The 17542-nt window shown below is 40.5% G+C and overlaps 1 protein-coding gene across 9 annotated transcripts in view; it reads left to right on the top strand.

Annotated features, from left to right (window-relative positions):
• KIAA1217 (KIAA1217 ortholog) overlaps nucleotides 1-17542 on the top strand; it is a 534607-nt gene that overhangs the window by 311571 nt on the left and 205494 nt on the right. The window contains exon 1 of one of the 9 annotated variants that reach the window (XM_075827548.1): nucleotides 5559-5651. The exons of the other annotated variants lie outside the window; for them this stretch is intronic. The gene's annotated coding sequence lies outside the window, so the exon portion shown is untranslated. Of the gene's footprint in view, nucleotides 1-5558; nucleotides 5652-17542 lie in introns of those variants that run through there. 9 annotated transcript variants of the gene reach the window in all.

Below are 17542 nucleotides of genomic sequence, written 5' to 3'. Positions count from 1 at the left end.
GCTCTCCCACTCCTAAGCCTGCCAGCCTGAGTGGTGGAAGCTGGAGTCAGTCTCAGGGATGTAGATTCAGGTGCTGACTGATTAATTAAGGGAGTTAACCCCGAAGCTGTGCCTGGCAGATCCTTTACAGTGTGTCTGCCAAACGCTGCCAACTGAGCCGCCGGACTGCATTTAGCGACACTTAAACTGGAAAACTGGATTGTTGAAATAAGCACGTGGAGAAATCTCTCAAATTTTAAACCTAGCAGTATTATTTTAGTAATGTAGTATTCATTTTATAGTAATATAGTATTAGTATTATTATTATTATTATTATTATAGTAATATAGTTTTATAGTAGTTCAAATAAGTCATTTATTAACAATAATTTTGTATTGTATCAAATTTGAAAGTAATGCGGCCCGTCAACTTCACATTTTTTCTATATGCGGCCCAATTACCCGGCCGAGTTTGAGACCCCTGGACTAGAGTCTATGGAGGGATGCGTGAAGCATGAAAAAATAGGACATGTCCTATTTTCTCACAGACCCTTCACACGGTCCGTTGAAACAACGGCCGTGTGAACGGCCCCATTGAGTTATATAGGTCCGTGTGCTGTCCGTTTTTTTCATGCACCCATAGACTTGGAAATGGAAACCATTTGCAACGTAAGCATTACCATTGAAATCAATAGTAATGCAAACAGAAAGCTATGGTTTCCATTTAGTTTCCGTTCATGGGTTCCCTTGGCAGAAAGGTCTGTCAGAACCCATGAACGGAAGCCCGACGCAGATGTGGACAAAGCCTTATCAAGATAGTATCAACAAATCTCAGAAGTGTAAAATTAAACATCCTATGTGAATCTAAAATCTGCATGAACCTAATCTATAAAACCTTTTACATGTGAACTGTGACCTGTGACCCTAGAAACCAGGACTGTGTGCAAAAGGCATTATAGGGCTAAAGGTCAAGAAAGCAAAGACCATTCCTATACTTAAAGGCATGGTGTCGCCCCAAAAACATGTTTTTTTAAAAAAATGTAAACATTTAGTGTGTGGGTGATTAAACATTGTTCAAATTTTTTTTATTTTTTTCGCGAGTCAGGAAATATTATAAATTTTTTCAAATTTATAATACTACCCATTTTTGGTCACTAGATGGAGCTGTTTGGAGCTAGTTCCCAAAATTGCAGCATTGCAACATTGGGTTAAAAGCTATCGCTCTAGTGAGCTCTCAGCATCCCCCCCCTCCTTTATCCTGGCTAGTGCCGGGATAAACGAGGGGTTTGAAAGGTTTAACCTCCTACACTGTGTGTCGCCATTTTTTGAGGTAACCCACAGTGTAGTAGGTTTACATGCAGTAGTAAACACACACAAACACTAACATACATTGAAATCGCTTACCTGCTCCTGCCGCCGCGGCCCGTCCGCTCCCTTTGCTGCCGCTGTTCCATGTGCACTTGTCCGGAAGCCGCGACCGGAAGTAGTAATATTACTGTCCAGCCGCAACTTCCGGTCCACAGGAAAATGGCGCCGGACGGCGCCAATTTCGAATAGGACTGTGTGGGAGCGGCGCATGCGCAGTTCCCACACAGACGCCGTACACGGCAGTCAATGGGACGGGAGCCGTTCGCAGTCCCTATGGGACTGTGGCTGCCGTATTCCATGTCTGTGTGTGTCGTTAATCGACACACACAGAAATGGAACAAAAAATGGCAGCCCCCATAGGGAAGAAAAAGTGTGAAAATAAGAAACAGTAAAACACAAACACACAAATGTAAATAAACGTTTATATTAAGGCACTAACATCTTTAACATATAAACAAATTATTTGTGATGACACTGTTCCTTTAAGACCGTTTTACATCTCATCAAGGTCTACAGGTTTATCGGCTTCTGTCTGCATAGACTTCTAGAGGTCTGAGGCACATGATGTATTATACAAAAAGCCTAAGGGCTCATGCACACGACCGTAGTGGTGTGCACGGCCCGTGATTTGCGGCTTGGCCGGCCGCGGAGTGTCATCGGCGGGCCACCCGCAAATCATGGGCCGTGCACATGGCCGTATACATTAATTTCAATGAGCCCGGACCGCAAAATGCGGCCATAATAATGCACGGATCATGGAAACCACAGTCGTGTGCATGGGCCCATAGAAATGAATGGGACCGCAATTCATCCGCAGATTTGCGGGTGAATTGCGGCCACAAAAATACGTTCGTGTGCATGGGGCCTTACACAACTGAAAGAAGATTAGAAAAGCTAAGTCCGAGTTATCATGCGAGATGCCGCCGTGGACTGGTTTATCGTAACAGCAACAGAATTAAAAAATGTAGAGTTTACCATTTTTGTAAAAATATTGCCAGAAAATGCCAGTAAAACAGTTTATATATTAATGAATACTTTCCTCTCGATCCCACCTTTTATCTGATTTGTCCTTCTTCACCTTAGCTATCCCTGTCCTTGTCTTCTGCCTTCCTGCAGTTTTATTCCACCTGTTCCTCAGTAAATAAATAAACTTTTACAAAAAAAGAAATAAAGTTACTCTTTCGGGATGATTTTTCCAATGTGTATGTGACTGGTAAAGGGGTTAATGAGGAATCGTGTAGTTGCCCTCACTCACTAGACTTGTTTCAGACGGGGATTTCTTCAAATGGGCCTGGGGTGATTTACATGGGAGCTCTCAGTTTTTATAACTGGCCAATGTGGCAAAATGACAGATATTGACACTTACGGGGCCATATTGCGGCTAGAATATATTCTTTAGCTCATCTTATATGCAATTTTTTTCATGATTGACAACTCGGGCATTAAAGTTTACATTAAATTACTAATAATTGGGACTATTGGATGAATGTATTCTAGAATACAGAATTATTGTGGTGTTTCACGCATCAGATAAAGTTTCAGCATGCTCTACAGTACAGCCTCTGGCAGTGTCCTTACAAAAACTCAGGTCGGACAGGTTTTACCAGGTAAAATGTGCTTTCTTATTTACATAAATGAAAGAAAGTGCAGGGTGACTCCCTGTGCCATGAAGTATTACGTTCCAGGACAGTATTACGTTCCAGGGCGGTATTACGATCCAGGGCAGTATTACGATCCAGGGCAGGATCACATGAGCAGAACATGCAGATATATAAAGTCAAGTCAATGTAAAATGAACAAAATCTTCTCGGCTGTAGCTTAATTCATACCAGAGCTGAGGTGCTGGCACAATTAATAGGAAGTCATTGGCACATTGATACATTGGCACGTCTGTAAATTTCATAGCAGCTCATTTACTGCATTCTTTTTCTTATGTAGAATGCAATCCGAAAAGAAGGGGCTCCACATATTATATATAGCTCAAATAACAGGGTACATAAAGTGCTCACATTTTCGATACAACATGATAAAATTTTGTCCCACAAATTGATCTTGGGGTCCACTGCAATGAGACATCCCATGAATGGTATATATTCATAGGCCTTTATTATATCCCACATGACTTATCCATAGAGAGTGCAAGCACAGGCCAAGGGCAGCTAGAAAATGAGTTCCTTTTATATTTATACACTTAATTTATCCTTGTATTACCTATATCACACCGACCTGTCCCGCAGAGCTGGTTGTATGTATGGTTGTCTTTAGTTATTTAATGTGAATGTGCACCTTTAGGCCCACTGCAAACAGCCGTATTGGTAATCCCGGTCCGTGATTACGGCTACAACCGGCCGTGGACAGTGCTCCCATTATAAAGTACAGGAGCATGGTCTGTAAAATAAAAAAATAGGACATGTCCTATTTTTCGTGGAGCCTTTCTACGCCTGGACACCTTCCCGTAAATATAACGGAAGGTGTCCGTGGGCAATAGAAATTAATGGGTTTGTACTTTGATCCACAATTATGATCCGTAATTGCGGATCAAAATTACGTCCTTGTGCATGGGCCCTTACACCATTTTGTTTTTGCATAGATCCCAAATTCTGTGCTGATTTAATTAATAAAATATCTTTATAGGGGTTAGAGCTCTCCTTTTCCGATCCCCCCCCCTTGGAAGTGGGTGGGGCTTAGAATAAGGGGCGTGGCAACTAGCAGCCTGACAAAATAATTGTAATTTATACCAGAAACAATAAATTTCCTTCCAGGAAATTTTAAGATAAAGTGGCAGGTTTACTAAGACTGGCGTTTCATACACCAGATTAAGTCTTGAGCCTGCAGGAGTAAAATGCAGTGAATCTTTTAAGAGGTGTACGCCTCTTAATAAATGTGTCGTATTTTCTGTTGTTCGCTTGCCAAAAAGGGAAACACCAATCACCGGTTTCCCTGCTAAGCTCAACCTACCTGCAACTACATTTTTTTGTTTGTTTCTAGTGCAAATTGCAACTTTTGACGCATCTGCAACTGTTTTTTGCACCAGAAAACTTGCAAATAAAAGTTGATAAAATTGCCCGTCTTCTGGCTGCCCGCTGCCACCACTAGGGGGAGCTTACTTCATTCAGTTTATACATATACTGTAAGCTTCTACAAACCCCCTAGTGGCATACGTTCTATCTTAATCTCCAGAACTTCCTGAATCGCCTATATAACATCATTGCAATACGCCATGCCACTTGTCTAATTTGTTAATGTAGTATTACCTGGATCCCAAATAAACTAGTAAACCAAAAAAGGAACATAAGTGAGTGTGTATGGGTTCTGTAATGGATGCAGTTAGAAATATACTGTATGGGGGTGTAGATATAAATAAAATAGGTCCATGCATTACATAGATAGAAAAAAAGGGGCGGCATAACAAAAATCTAAATAGAACGCTTTTCCCAAAGCTGGCTCATGCCACCACCAATCTGCCCCTTTCAAACCCAGGCGGTATGAAAGGTAACTAGGGCAGTGTGACCCTTCTTGGCTAACGTAATGATACCTATATAGATTGGGAACTGCACAGGGTTGAGACCACCCTGTGGTAAGGCGTATGGGGAAAACTTGTAAATCATTACGCCAAACAGCTGTGCAAGACCCTAAGTGTACCCAGCCCTGGAAATGAGTGAAATGGCAGTAAATTCAGGATTAATTCTCTTCGGCTGGAACTTTAGATTCAAGAGTTAAATAGTTTGTCTTCGCTGTAAACTGAGAATTGCTTAGTATAATATAGTAAGAAGAAAGGAGACGGACAAAGTAACATCAAAGGCTGTGCAGCGGTGTGTGGAGCTGTCTGTGCCCCTCAGCATCGCTCTTCTATTACTCATCTCTTTCTTGTTGCTCTACCTATAGTTGGATTTATTCAGCGCTGGCGGTGAGAAGAGGAGAGGATATTCTTCTGTTTTGTTTAAAATGATCTGGATTCCTTGGAAGATCTGGGCTTTTATGGGCAGTGGTGATTTGGAAATTTGTACACTTTAACTCCACCTTCTCCTATTCTGTGCATTTCATCCATGAAAGACAAGTAATGAGACACTGAGGAGCAGAGCGTGCTGTAATATCCGGCAACCTGGTATTAGGCTCCAGCTGAGCGTGTACACACAAGACTTCTGGTGACAACAAGCTCTATGGCTGTGCACACAACCTCCAGCCGGAGTTGAGGGCGCCGTGAAAATGGAGCTAGACTTCCAAACCGGCAAGAAAATCAAAGCTGAGAAAAGATTTGTATCGCTGTGTTGTGCCGGATCCAGGCACCAATCCGGAATTCGCAAGGTAGAAAATACTCCGATGATATCTATGATAATAGTTATAACCTTTATTTCCATAGCCGCAACATATTCTGCAGCACTTTACATGACAAGCCGTAACAATATCAAAATGACAGAGATTGTACTACAGATATAGCAGAGCTGAGTTTGTCAGATTTAGCGAAGCATAGCTTGACATTTGGTGATATCACAGTTATCTGTGGCTTTACAGGTAAATCTACTCCATTATCTTCGCTCGGAGCGTTATCACAAAGTACAAACTATGCCGACATAAATTCTACGTATTTATTTAAGTAGATCATAGGTGTACGGTCTAATAAGTACATTTTTTCTGTATTACTGAAATAGTAGATGTGTTGTTTAGCTGCTTCATGTTTGTAGTAGGCATTTGGATGCCTTATTTCTATTGTTTTCTTACTTAACAAACTTTGTAAATCAGTTCTCTACAACCTGTTCTCCAACTTTTGGAAAAGTTTCATTTTGTTTTAAAGTCTGCAAAAAGAAATCTTTTAAAGGGGTAGTCCGTCCGTAGTAAGTCAGGGCATGCTGATAGGATATGCCGTCACATGCTCATTAGTGGCGATCCCACTGCTGGGACCTCCACCGATCACAGGAATAAAGGGACTAAGGCCAGGATCACACATGCAGTTTTTGGCTCAATTTTTAAAACCAAAGCCAGAAGAGGATTAAAAAAGAAGGAAATGTATAAAGAAAAGACTGACGCATCTCCTTTTTTTGTGTCCACTCCTGTGAATGGCTCAAAAAACTGAGCCAAAAATTACATCAAATGTTTGTGTGATCCTGGCTTAAGGCACCTTTGGTGTTTTTATTACAAAGTGCCATTCCTGTCCAGGCGCTGTGCGAAAAACTTAAGAGATGCTCCACAAAGCATTGCAGGCCCTTCATTCTACCAATCGGTGAGGGCCCCAGTGGTCGGACCGCCACCGATTAGCAGGTAATGACATATTCGACCACCAGTTGTAACAACCAGAATACTCCTGTAGATGGGAATATTTGCAGTCAGATGTATTTGCTTTTTTGCTGGTAGTGTTCACTGTTATAAAGGGCAGTATGTGACTGATTAAAGAACTTCCGGCACCATTCATGGCAATGACTGCCCAGCTGATCGCATGCTTCTAGGACCCCCCTGACAGTCCATTGGGAACTGTTAGGAACTGAAGGAAATACATCTCAGAGCGCTTGATGGGAAGTACCAGAGCTGAGTACCGAGATGGACGCAGGCTCTAGACTCAGGCTAACAAAAGAGTGTTCCAATTGTAAGACCATATTTATTATCTCCAACCAAGTGTGAGCAAAGTAATTAGAAGGTCCTGATAAAGATTTAGATCCAAGGCCCAGGACCTTCAAACTCTACTTCTTGTTCCTTACCTAGGGCTTGGATAAATTGGCTGCAGTGGACGAGGTACTAATTAAGATAAAGCTTCACATTTGGAGCCACTTTATGATTATATTATGTTACAGGGATTGTCCTATCTGGACAATCCCTTCTCTAGATCAAAACCCACAGCAAGAAGCGGAATGGAGCAGGTCCAGCAGCTGAAATCCCCTCAATCAGCTGTCATCTCCGGGGGAAGCTGTCCTCCGGAGATACTCTCTGCTCTGGCTACTAGATATTTGGACATGGGTTGTCACAATGGATTAACCCTTTGAAGGAATTAGCAATTACCTAATATAATGTAACGATGGATAATGCAGGAGTGACCTAATAATAACTTAGAAATATTGCAAATTCCCTGCTGCTGCCGCTGTCAGCAGAAGACAACAGCCACTATCAGCAGAAGACAACAGCCACTATAAGCAGCACATACATTACAGGCAGCCTTTAATGGCATCTCTATTCTAGCGATGTCTACAGCAAGATATTTAAATTCCCTATAACCATGTAGTGTTATATAAGCGCTCCAACGAAGCTCTTCTGACAACATTATATTGTGGAATGGCTATTTGTGCAACTCTCTAATATAATCATTAAAGGGGTCGATCAGATGATTGCTGCAGGACTGGCTTCTCTAACCCAAAGCAATCCACTGTTGTCGCCAGAGGAAGTCACTTCTGGCAAGGCATCTCTAAGCAAATCCGCAATGAAATCTGTGATGAAATCTGCATGTGTTGTATTCATATTTTGATGTGGATTGTGGTGCAGATATCACCCTATGCATTGCAAAGGGTGAAATAAACGCTGATTTTTACCACTACGTGTGGATGGGGTAGTGAAATCTCATCCACCCGTGGCAGATTTTTTTTCTGCATGTAAATTGACCGGCAGCGCGTAATTTTAAAACCAAAGTATTATGTTTTGTATCGGACTAGTTTAAAAATAAACGCACCAAAATCCCAAGCATAAAAATTCCCCTAATTCTGCATCATAGTTTAAAAGCCGCACTTAAAAACGCATATTAAAAAAACGCACTACTACCTGTGATTTTACCTGTGGCATTACTTGTATTTTTTATGCTAATTTTCTGCACCCAATTCCGCACTGTGTGCATGTAGCCTAATACTGTACTTTGCTGTGGATATCTGCTATATCTGAACTTGGCCTTACACTGCGGCTCTCCGTTCCGGCTCAGAGAGGGAGACCCCTCTATGGCGTCCATATGTCCTAATAGGGGGACAACCCCTTTCAAGTGGCTCTAACTAGGTGCTTAGCTTAATTAACATCTGTATGTGCCAGATATGATAATAATGCATTATTTTCTATAAGATTTGTGTAGCTCCTTCCCTCCAGTTATTGGTTGTTTTGCTGTTGTGTGGAATTGCAATTTAGACATCTGATGACATTGTTACAGCTGTAATCCTAATGAAAATGTCAAGTAATTACTGGAAGCATCTACAATAGCGGAAGCCTTAAACTGTGACTCTCTTATCTTCACTGACTTTTAAATAACATTCATGTTTCATTGCAGTAGAAGATAATTGTCTGTGATCCACGCTCTGGCTTCTCCGCTTGCTCCACCTCATTTCTCTTTGATTAACTTTGCATTTTAAAAAATAAATGATGTTGTTTTAGTAAATGTTGATATCGTTTCCTCTAGGAGGGACATGAGCAACATTGTATTTTTTGTCAGGTTTTACTATAGGTAGGAACATGTTTGTGGTGTATCAATAGGGTTTGAGATTCTTCATCTTTCTGTGTACATAGTTATCGTTTTAGCTTTATGACTAACATATGAGTTGTTTCTTACCAATGTAAAGTGAAGTATTGAGCAAAGACTAAGTATCTGGGTTCACATAACTTTAAAGGAGTTATCTGACCAAAAATTGCGCTTTGCTTGGGACTCCAGCACTGCTCGCGACGTTTGGTCAGTGACTTCAGGGGTTTCCTATTGATGGAGTCCCCGAGCAGAGCATCAGCTGATGGTCTGCTCGGGGACTCCAGCAATAGGCAATGTGACAACCCCTTGCGGTCATGTCATTGATAGCACACCGACACGAACAGCACAGGAAGCAAGCCCTCAGTCACGTGGGGCCGTGTCGGCGCGTCATCAATATTACTAAAGCTACAGGACTTCCGGGAACAATTCACTGGGTTTGAACTGTACGATTTAGTACCGAATTTTAAATTAAAGTACATCAGTAAGTGACTTCTTTTTACATAAAAATATTAATGCCATGCAATTTTTGGTCCCAGGATAACAAAGGAAAGTTAGTGTCCATCTTTTATTATTATTATTATGTTCTTTTTTGGTCCAACATTCTCTATTGATTAATATTCAGAGCTCTATTTTTCTTTTACATGTAGAGTTGAATGATAAAATTTTGGCTACCTGCAGCCACCACTAGGGGGAGCTTATTGTACTCAATAGTAAAACAGTATGCGGTAAGCTCTAGCTAGTGCTGACTGCAAGCAGCAAGAATTGTTTCATCTAGATGTGCTTATAGTCCTTTAATAGCTTTCGGCTGACAGCTATTCTTGCTAACCTTCCCATACACATGCATGTTTGGTTCCGCTGAGTATGCATGTGTTCTCAATAGGGGGAAGGGGGAATAAACTGCTACCAGACACCAACATCTCCCAAACAAACGTTGGCCGAACTTCTAATACACATCAGATGGTTGGCCGGTCCTGTCAAAATTGGTGGATTCGGCTGACATAAGTCTAATGTGTACGGCAACCTTTACTCTATTTTTTAGCAGGGAATTTGGACCTATTCAGCTTAAAAAAAGAAAATGTTTTTCAAGGGTGGATATTCACTTAAAGAGGCTCTGTCACCAGATTATAAGTGTCCTATCTCCTACATAATCTGATCGGCGCTGTAATGTAGATAACAGCAGGGGTTTTTATTTTGAAAAACGATAATTTTTTAGCAAGTTATGAGCAATTTTCGATTTATGCTAATGAGTTTCCTAAAGACCAACTGGGCGTGTTTTTACTTTTGACCAAGTGGGTGTTGTACAGAGGAGTGTATGAGGCTGACCAAAGTAAAAACACGCCCAGTTGGTCTTTATGAAACGAATTAGCATACATCTAAAATTGCTCATAACTTGCTAAAAAATTATTGTTTTTCAAAATAAAAACCACTGCTGTTCTCTACATTACAGCGCCGATCAGGCTATGTAGGAGACAGGGCACTTATAATCTGGTGACAGAGCCTCTTTAAGGGTTCTCCTGATCTCTTGCTTTTTCAAAACCATGGCATCCCTGATTGACCATATATATATATATATATATATATATATATATATATATATATATATATATATATATATATATATATATATATTTGTGTGTGTATGTGTGTGTATATATATATAAGAGGCCACTTTTATTTATACCGTGACAGGGCATATCATGAAACCTGGATTTGTATGATCCTAAATGTATTAATCAGGTGAACGAAGCATCAGCACGTTTGGACTTCAACATGTCGGATGCTTTGTTCCCCCAGGAGATCAGCGCTGCTCCAGATGTCTGGCTGCATCTTATCTCCTCCTCTCTATAGCAATAAAGATCTATGCCTGACATATTTAAAGGCTATGTACACCTTTTGTAAGCATTTTTTTATTATTATTAAATGAATGTATTTTGTGTGTTTAAGCAATTTTCTAAATTAGTTTTAATAATTTTTTTTTTAATTTTTAAGTTACAGCTTCTATGTATCCTGTATACTGTATTGTTTTGTCTCAGCTCATTCCGTCAGTTCAGCTGAATTGACGTTTCGGCTGAGCGCTTTCACTTCGTGTCTCTGACACACATGATGCAGCTAATATCGATCACATCTAAGTTATTAGCTGAATCCTGTGTCAGAGACACACAGGACCCGCTCTGAGCCGAATCATCAGTTCAACTGAACTGACGGAATCGACTGAGACAGAACAATACAGCTTCTATATATACAGGTTCCATAAAAGCTGTATCTTAAAATTTAAAAACAAGTTTCATAAAAGTGATTTAGAAAGTTGCTTAAACACACAAAATATATTCATTTAATAAAAAAAATTATTCTTACAAAGCTGTACATAGCCCTTAAGGCAGTTATGTTCATGTGAAGATCAATAAGATGATTTCATAGTATTATCTGCAGTCTTATTTAACATTTTTGGTCTAAAGTGAAAACAAAGCAGATTACATTTTTTTCTGATCTCCACCATTAGACGTTAAGATAGGTTGTCGCTGACCATTGGACATCCTGACATAGCAGAGCAGATATGAGCCACGCAAACACGGGGCGTGAATATAAATACACCCTGTTACAAGATGTTTGTTGATCATGAAAAGAAAACAGTGTTGTGTTTGTCTTCTCCCCGCTCAAGTATTCTGTTGTCTTGTAGAAGAGGTATTATGCTCCGTCATCCGCTCACTGTATTCATTGTTTCTCTCCTGCAACCAGTAATTATAAGCCAAAAGAATTAAAGCTAAAATTAGACGCTGTAATTAGTCACCGGACTGGAAAAGAAGGTTAAAGGGCATTCTCACCTTGGTCTAACAGGTCTTCATCAGCTAAATGGAAAATCTGGTTCTTGCCCGAAGAACAGGTGTCTCTGAGTTAGTACGAGTGGCTCAAAAGACTGGGACAAATTTATCAAAAGTTACAAAAATATACAAATTTACAAAAATGAAGCTGTGATATACCAATAAATGGGCCCCAGTGGGCATCCTAACTATTTTATATAACAGCTTTAGGGTATGTTCGCACGGCTTATTTTTGGCCGTTTTTCGGGCCGTAAACGGCCGATAAAAAATCGGAAGCAGAACGCCTCCAAACATCTGGCCATTGATTTCAATGGGAAAAACGGCGTTCTGTTCCAAGGAGCTGTTTTTTTACGCGCCCATTTTGAAAAACGGGTGCGTAAAAAACGGCTGCGAAAAAGAAGTGCAGGTCACTTCGTGGGACGTTTTTGGAGCCGTTTTCCAGGCTCCTGGGCCATGCACGGACCGTGGAAACCACAGTCGTGTGCAAGGGCCTATTTGAATGAATGGGGCCGCAAGTCACCCGCAGATTTGCGGCCGCAATGATACGTTTGTGTGCGTGGGGCCTTACTAGTGGGACATTACGCTTTATTTTATTGTCAATATATAGGCACCAGTGTGACTTGGCATGGTTTACGGGCAAACATTTTTTTTTCAAGAAACAGAACCACTCATTCATCCCAAACCCCTTAAAGGGAATGTGTTGCCAGCAAAACATGTTTTTTTTTTTTTTAGTTAAACAATTAGTGTGTAGGTGATTAAACATTGTTCTAATTTTTTATTTTTTTTTCACGAGTCAGGAAATATTATAAATTGGATTCAATTGGATTCTAATTTATAATATTTCCCATTGCTGGTCACTAGATGGAGCCATTCCCAAAATTGCAGCATTGCATGTGGTAAAGCAACCACATTGCTTTATGCTGCAAAATTGGGTAAAAAGCCCTCGCTCTAGTGAGCTCTCAGAATCCCCCCTCCTTTATCCTGGCTAGTGCCGGGAGAAACGAGGGGTTTGAACGGTCTAACCTCCTACACTGTGTGTCGCCATTTTTTGAGCTAACACACAGTGTAGAAGGTTTACATACAGTAGTAAACACACACTGAAACACAAACATACATAGAAATCCCTTACCTGCTCCAGTCGCCGCCGCTCCCTCCGGTCCATCTGCTCCGTCTGCTGCCTCTGCTCCATGTGCACAAGTCCGGAAGCCGCGACCGGAAGTAGTAATCTTACTGTCCGGCCGCGACTTCCGGTCCACAGGAAAATGGCGCCGGACGGCGCGCATTTCAAATTGAACTGTGTGGGAGCGGCGTACATGATAGTGGATGGAACGGGCCCCGTTCGCAGTCCCTATGGGACTGGAGCTGCCGTATTCCATGTCTGTATGTGGCGTTAATCGACACATACAGAAATGGAAAAAAAAATGGCAGCCCCCATAGAGAAGAAAAAGTGTAAAAATAAGAAAAAGTAACACACAAACACACAAGTTAATCCAAACGTTTTTAATAAAGCACAAAAAAATTGTGGTGACACTGTTCCTTTAAGGCCCTAGTGCCAGTCTACCCCCGAATCTTACTTCCCGCATAACAGGCCAGCTCCTATTCAGGGGTAAAAAATACGCCCCCGAATGTTAATGGCTGAGTGAAACCATGTGGGCGCATTCATGGAACCTTAGAAATTACAGTGGCGTGGATGTGGCCATGTGGTCCCGCTCTACATGGTCGGCCATTCAGCTTAATCATTGTCAGGTGTAAATTATCAGGATGAATCTTCAGTCTTTAGATGAAGGTTTCCATTCGCTGTCAGCAAGCAGTCCTTGAATATGGTGAGACATTGAAACACAAAGCATATTAGAAATCTGATTAGCTTTTTATTGAACAATGATTACATTTTTTCAATTTAGTCAACAAAATTGGCGTCAAATTGCTCCAAATTTATCTAAATGTGGCCTTAGAATTTAGTGCAACTATCGAGACCTGTTAGATGCAATTCTTCTTTACACCAACTCAAGTAAAAAATTGAATACATTTGGGGCATTTTACAACTTTCTAGACCGTATTCACAACTGTTGTAGTAAGCACAAATGTGTCTAAAATGCATATGCACAACTTGCGTACTAAATTTCCCCCATTGTCTTAAATTACTAATGTTGTTCGATGACTTATAGGATTTTTTTTTTATTTAAAAGGGCACTCTGAGGCAGCGTACATCTGAAATTGTAGAGAACATAATGGGACTAAATTGATGGGCTACCCGTAAAATAGGCCATCAATATATGATCAGTGGATCATTTGTGATCGTCCGATCAGTAGAACAAAAGGTCCGCATTGCTTGCTGGAGAGCCACAGCCCTTTTCTTTTTTCTTTTTTTTTAAATCTTAGCGCTGTACATAGGGTGTGGCTGTGCCTGGTACTGCAGCCTAGTCCTTTCAAATGAATGGGACTGAGCTGCAGTACCAGGCACAGCCACACCTGTATGTATGGCACTGTGCCTTAGGAAACAATGAAAGTGCAGTGACCACCTTCGTTCTTCTAGTAAGTGGGGGTACACTATGACTGATCAGACATCGATGACCTATCTTATTAATATCAGGGACCTTGAATGTGGGGGGAGGGGATGTTTCGACTTCTGTTTTATCCGTGAACAAGTAATATGTACCTAGGCCTCTATCATAGATGAATGCCAACGGAACTTGACTATTTTGTAGGCTCCAGAAAACGCCCTAATCTGTACAGGGGTGTCCCAACACTCCCCAACGGCACATGTCATAGGAGAGAAGGAATGGGCATGGGATTTCAAGCAGGTGTCTGGCAGTGGCTTATTCTCCTCCACTCATTGAAAACACGCACGCTTGCGGCCGAGCATGCATGTTCATAGGGGGATCAGGAGGAATATATAGGGTTTGGCCAACAGCTATCGAAGGTGTATGGCCACCTCAAAGCCCATGTTGTGCTCTGTTATCTCAGATCTATTGTCCTGGAGAACTCCTTTAAGTTCACATCAGATTACATAACAGTATATTAGGCACGGGTCTTTTTTCCGGTGAGCCGCCAGACTTTATATTCCTCATGCAATATCCACAATGTATTGTTGACTAATCTCACGCATTAAATGTATTTTGTGGATAATAAATAAATAAACAGGAAGAACCTTTGTCAGCAGTTTTTCCACCAAACCTGCAGTTGTTTAGTTCCATCAACAAAGTTTCAAAACTGTCGATTTCAGCACAACTGGATGAAAAAGACAATTTTTGATGTGATGCTTTGAAAAATCCCAAAATGCGTCAGCTGAAGGAAGGAATATCATCCAAATATTTCTTTGAAAAACGGTGTAAAATGAAATCATTGAACATTCTGCAGAGCAAAAAGTTGCTTAGTTGTGATTCTATACTTTTTCAATGGAAACATTGGAACAGGTTGGTTGGAGCAGCTATTGGTGGTTATTGCTTTGCTGCACTGGCCACAAAGAGCTGATCCAGAGTGTTAACTGGATAAAAGCAAATCTGTTCATGTCTTGTAAGGGACAGGTATGTTCAGCTGTGTGGTTAAATGGGCTATGGAGAATGGTGGCGCTTTTTCTGGAAGAAAGCAGTCTTGTTTTTCTAATCTCATGCCAAAACAAACCATCTTCAGAAAAATCTCTCTCGTATCCATACGTCCTAGCCGGGTAGGGGAAGTATGGAACGGTCTCATGGAGTGAACGCACTCCATACGATGCGGGTGTCGGCTGTATGTTACAGTCGACACTTCACAGTAACGAGCGGGATCAATAGCGACCGCGGCATTTAAATCGTTAGAAAGAGGGGGATGACCCCCTCTAGCAGCTCATCGCGCCCCCTGCAATGCAATCGCGGGGTGGCGATGGTTGCTATGGCTGCCTGGGGCCTAATGAAGGCCCCCAGGTCCACCATCTTTGTGCACCTAGTAAGCCCTGCCTCTGGCAGGGCTTAATAGAAGCCTGTCAGAAAGACGATATACTGCAATACATTAGTATTAGTATTTATTAGTCCCTTGGGGGACTAATAAAAAAGTAAAAATGTGTAAAATAAAGTGGGGTTTTTTTTATGTAAAAAAAATAATAAAAAATTAAAAGTTAAAAAAAAACCTTTTCCCATTTCCCCCTAGAGCATAGTAAAAATAAATAAATAAACATAATTGGTATTATTACAATTACAATGTGTCATTATTTAACCCGCAATTGTAAACGACAGAATCACTATTTTTTGCTCACCTCATCTCCCCCCAAAAAATGGAATAAAAAGTGATCAAAATGTTGCATGTACCCCAAAATGGTATCTTTAAAAACTACAGCTTATCCCGCAAAAAATAAGCCCTCATACGACTTAATCGACGGAAAAATAAAAAAGTTATGGCTCTCAGAATTTGGCGACACAAAATAAATGTAGTGTTTTTCACTTCGTCTTTTACTTGTAAAAGTAATAAAACATAGAAAAAACTATATATATTTGGTATCGCCGTAATCGTATTGACCCGCAGAATAAAGTTAACATGTAGTTTTAATTGCACAGTGAATTCCGTAAATATAAAAAGCAAAAAAGAATAGAGGAATCACTGTTTTTTCCATTTTCTACCCCACAAATTTTTTTTCCGTTTTTCCAATTACACTATATGGCACAATAAATGGCGCTACGAAAAACTATAACTCGTCCCGCAGAAAGCCCGCATAGGACTATATTGACGGAAAAATAAAAACGTTATAGGTTTTGGAAGGTGGAGAGGAAAAAACGAAAATTAAAATCTGAAAGTGGTTTACGATGGGAAGGTGTTAAAAATCTAAAGCGAATGTTCCCCTTTTAACATCATTTCACTCATGGACACATATTCTAGAGAAAGTAGGGTAACATTGCAGTAATAAACACAAAGCATTTTAAAAAGTTGCTGGACTTTTCATCATACAAAGCTTTATTAACGTAAAGCCAAAAAATCCCTATAAAAAAAAAAATACACCAGGTTTTCATTGCCAATTCCAAATAACTGAAATAAAATAATATTAATTTACAGGGCAATACATAAAATCCATTTCCAAACCATCTCAGAATCATCAATTCATCAGCAACTATTCTACCAATTCATTCTCTACAGAAGCAATTTGGTTGTTTTGTCCAGACTTTGTCCATTAGTTTCCATAGAAAGAAAACGCTGTCAATGAAACTAATAAGATGTGTGGAGAAGTTTCTGTTCAGTGTTCCGTGATCCTTCTTTTTTATTATATTTATTTTAAAGATCATCTCTCATGGAAGAAGAACTTTTGACTTGGTAAAACTAGTTCATGTCAGGTGCTGTACCTCTGTCAGTTCAAAAATACAATATCCGTACTGTTTGGCAACTAATAATGCAAGCGGTTGATCTCTTATGTTAATCGTTTTTGGACAACCCCAGATCGCCAGAGTAAGCTTCTTGCGGATGCACATTTATCCTGCAGTGCCACTGCAGGAGAAATGTGGTACTGCATGGTGCCCATTCAAATGAATGGGTGACCATGTAATACATGGTTGCACTGAGTCTTCCAGGATGGAAGCTGATCTTAACAGCAGCTCTATGCTCCTCTAACATAAGGAAGTATTCCTCTGTTATGTCCATATGCAATAATAGGACATATAGACAGGGGTTGTCATTTCAGGGGTTGGTCTTTTGGTGCATGACACAAATATACAATGTACCAAGAGTCCAACAGCATACAGCAATTGTATGAAAGATTACTGAGAGGGTACTGAAAAAACAGAGTACTGGTGGTAATGCTAGTGCCCCCATGTTATCATGTAACAGATCCTCTTTAAAGATCTCTGGTTTAGAAAACCATTTTAAAATACCCTAATAAGGGATTCTGAGTTAATAGATGGTAGTCCACATTTCAGGACCCTCATGTGGAGATCAACTACATAGAGATTCTCTAACTGTCATGCTATACAAGGATAGTCTGTATATTTCAAAGTATATTGTGT

Source organism: Rhinoderma darwinii, chromosome 5 (genome assembly GCF_050947455.1).
Source record: "Rhinoderma darwinii isolate aRhiDar2 chromosome 5, aRhiDar2.hap1, whole genome shotgun sequence".
NCBI lineage: Eukaryota > Metazoa > Chordata > Amphibia > Anura > Rhinodermatidae > Rhinoderma > Rhinoderma darwinii.
Note: the sequence above shows the minus strand (reverse complement) of the source record. Positions and strands in the feature narration are given on the sequence as shown.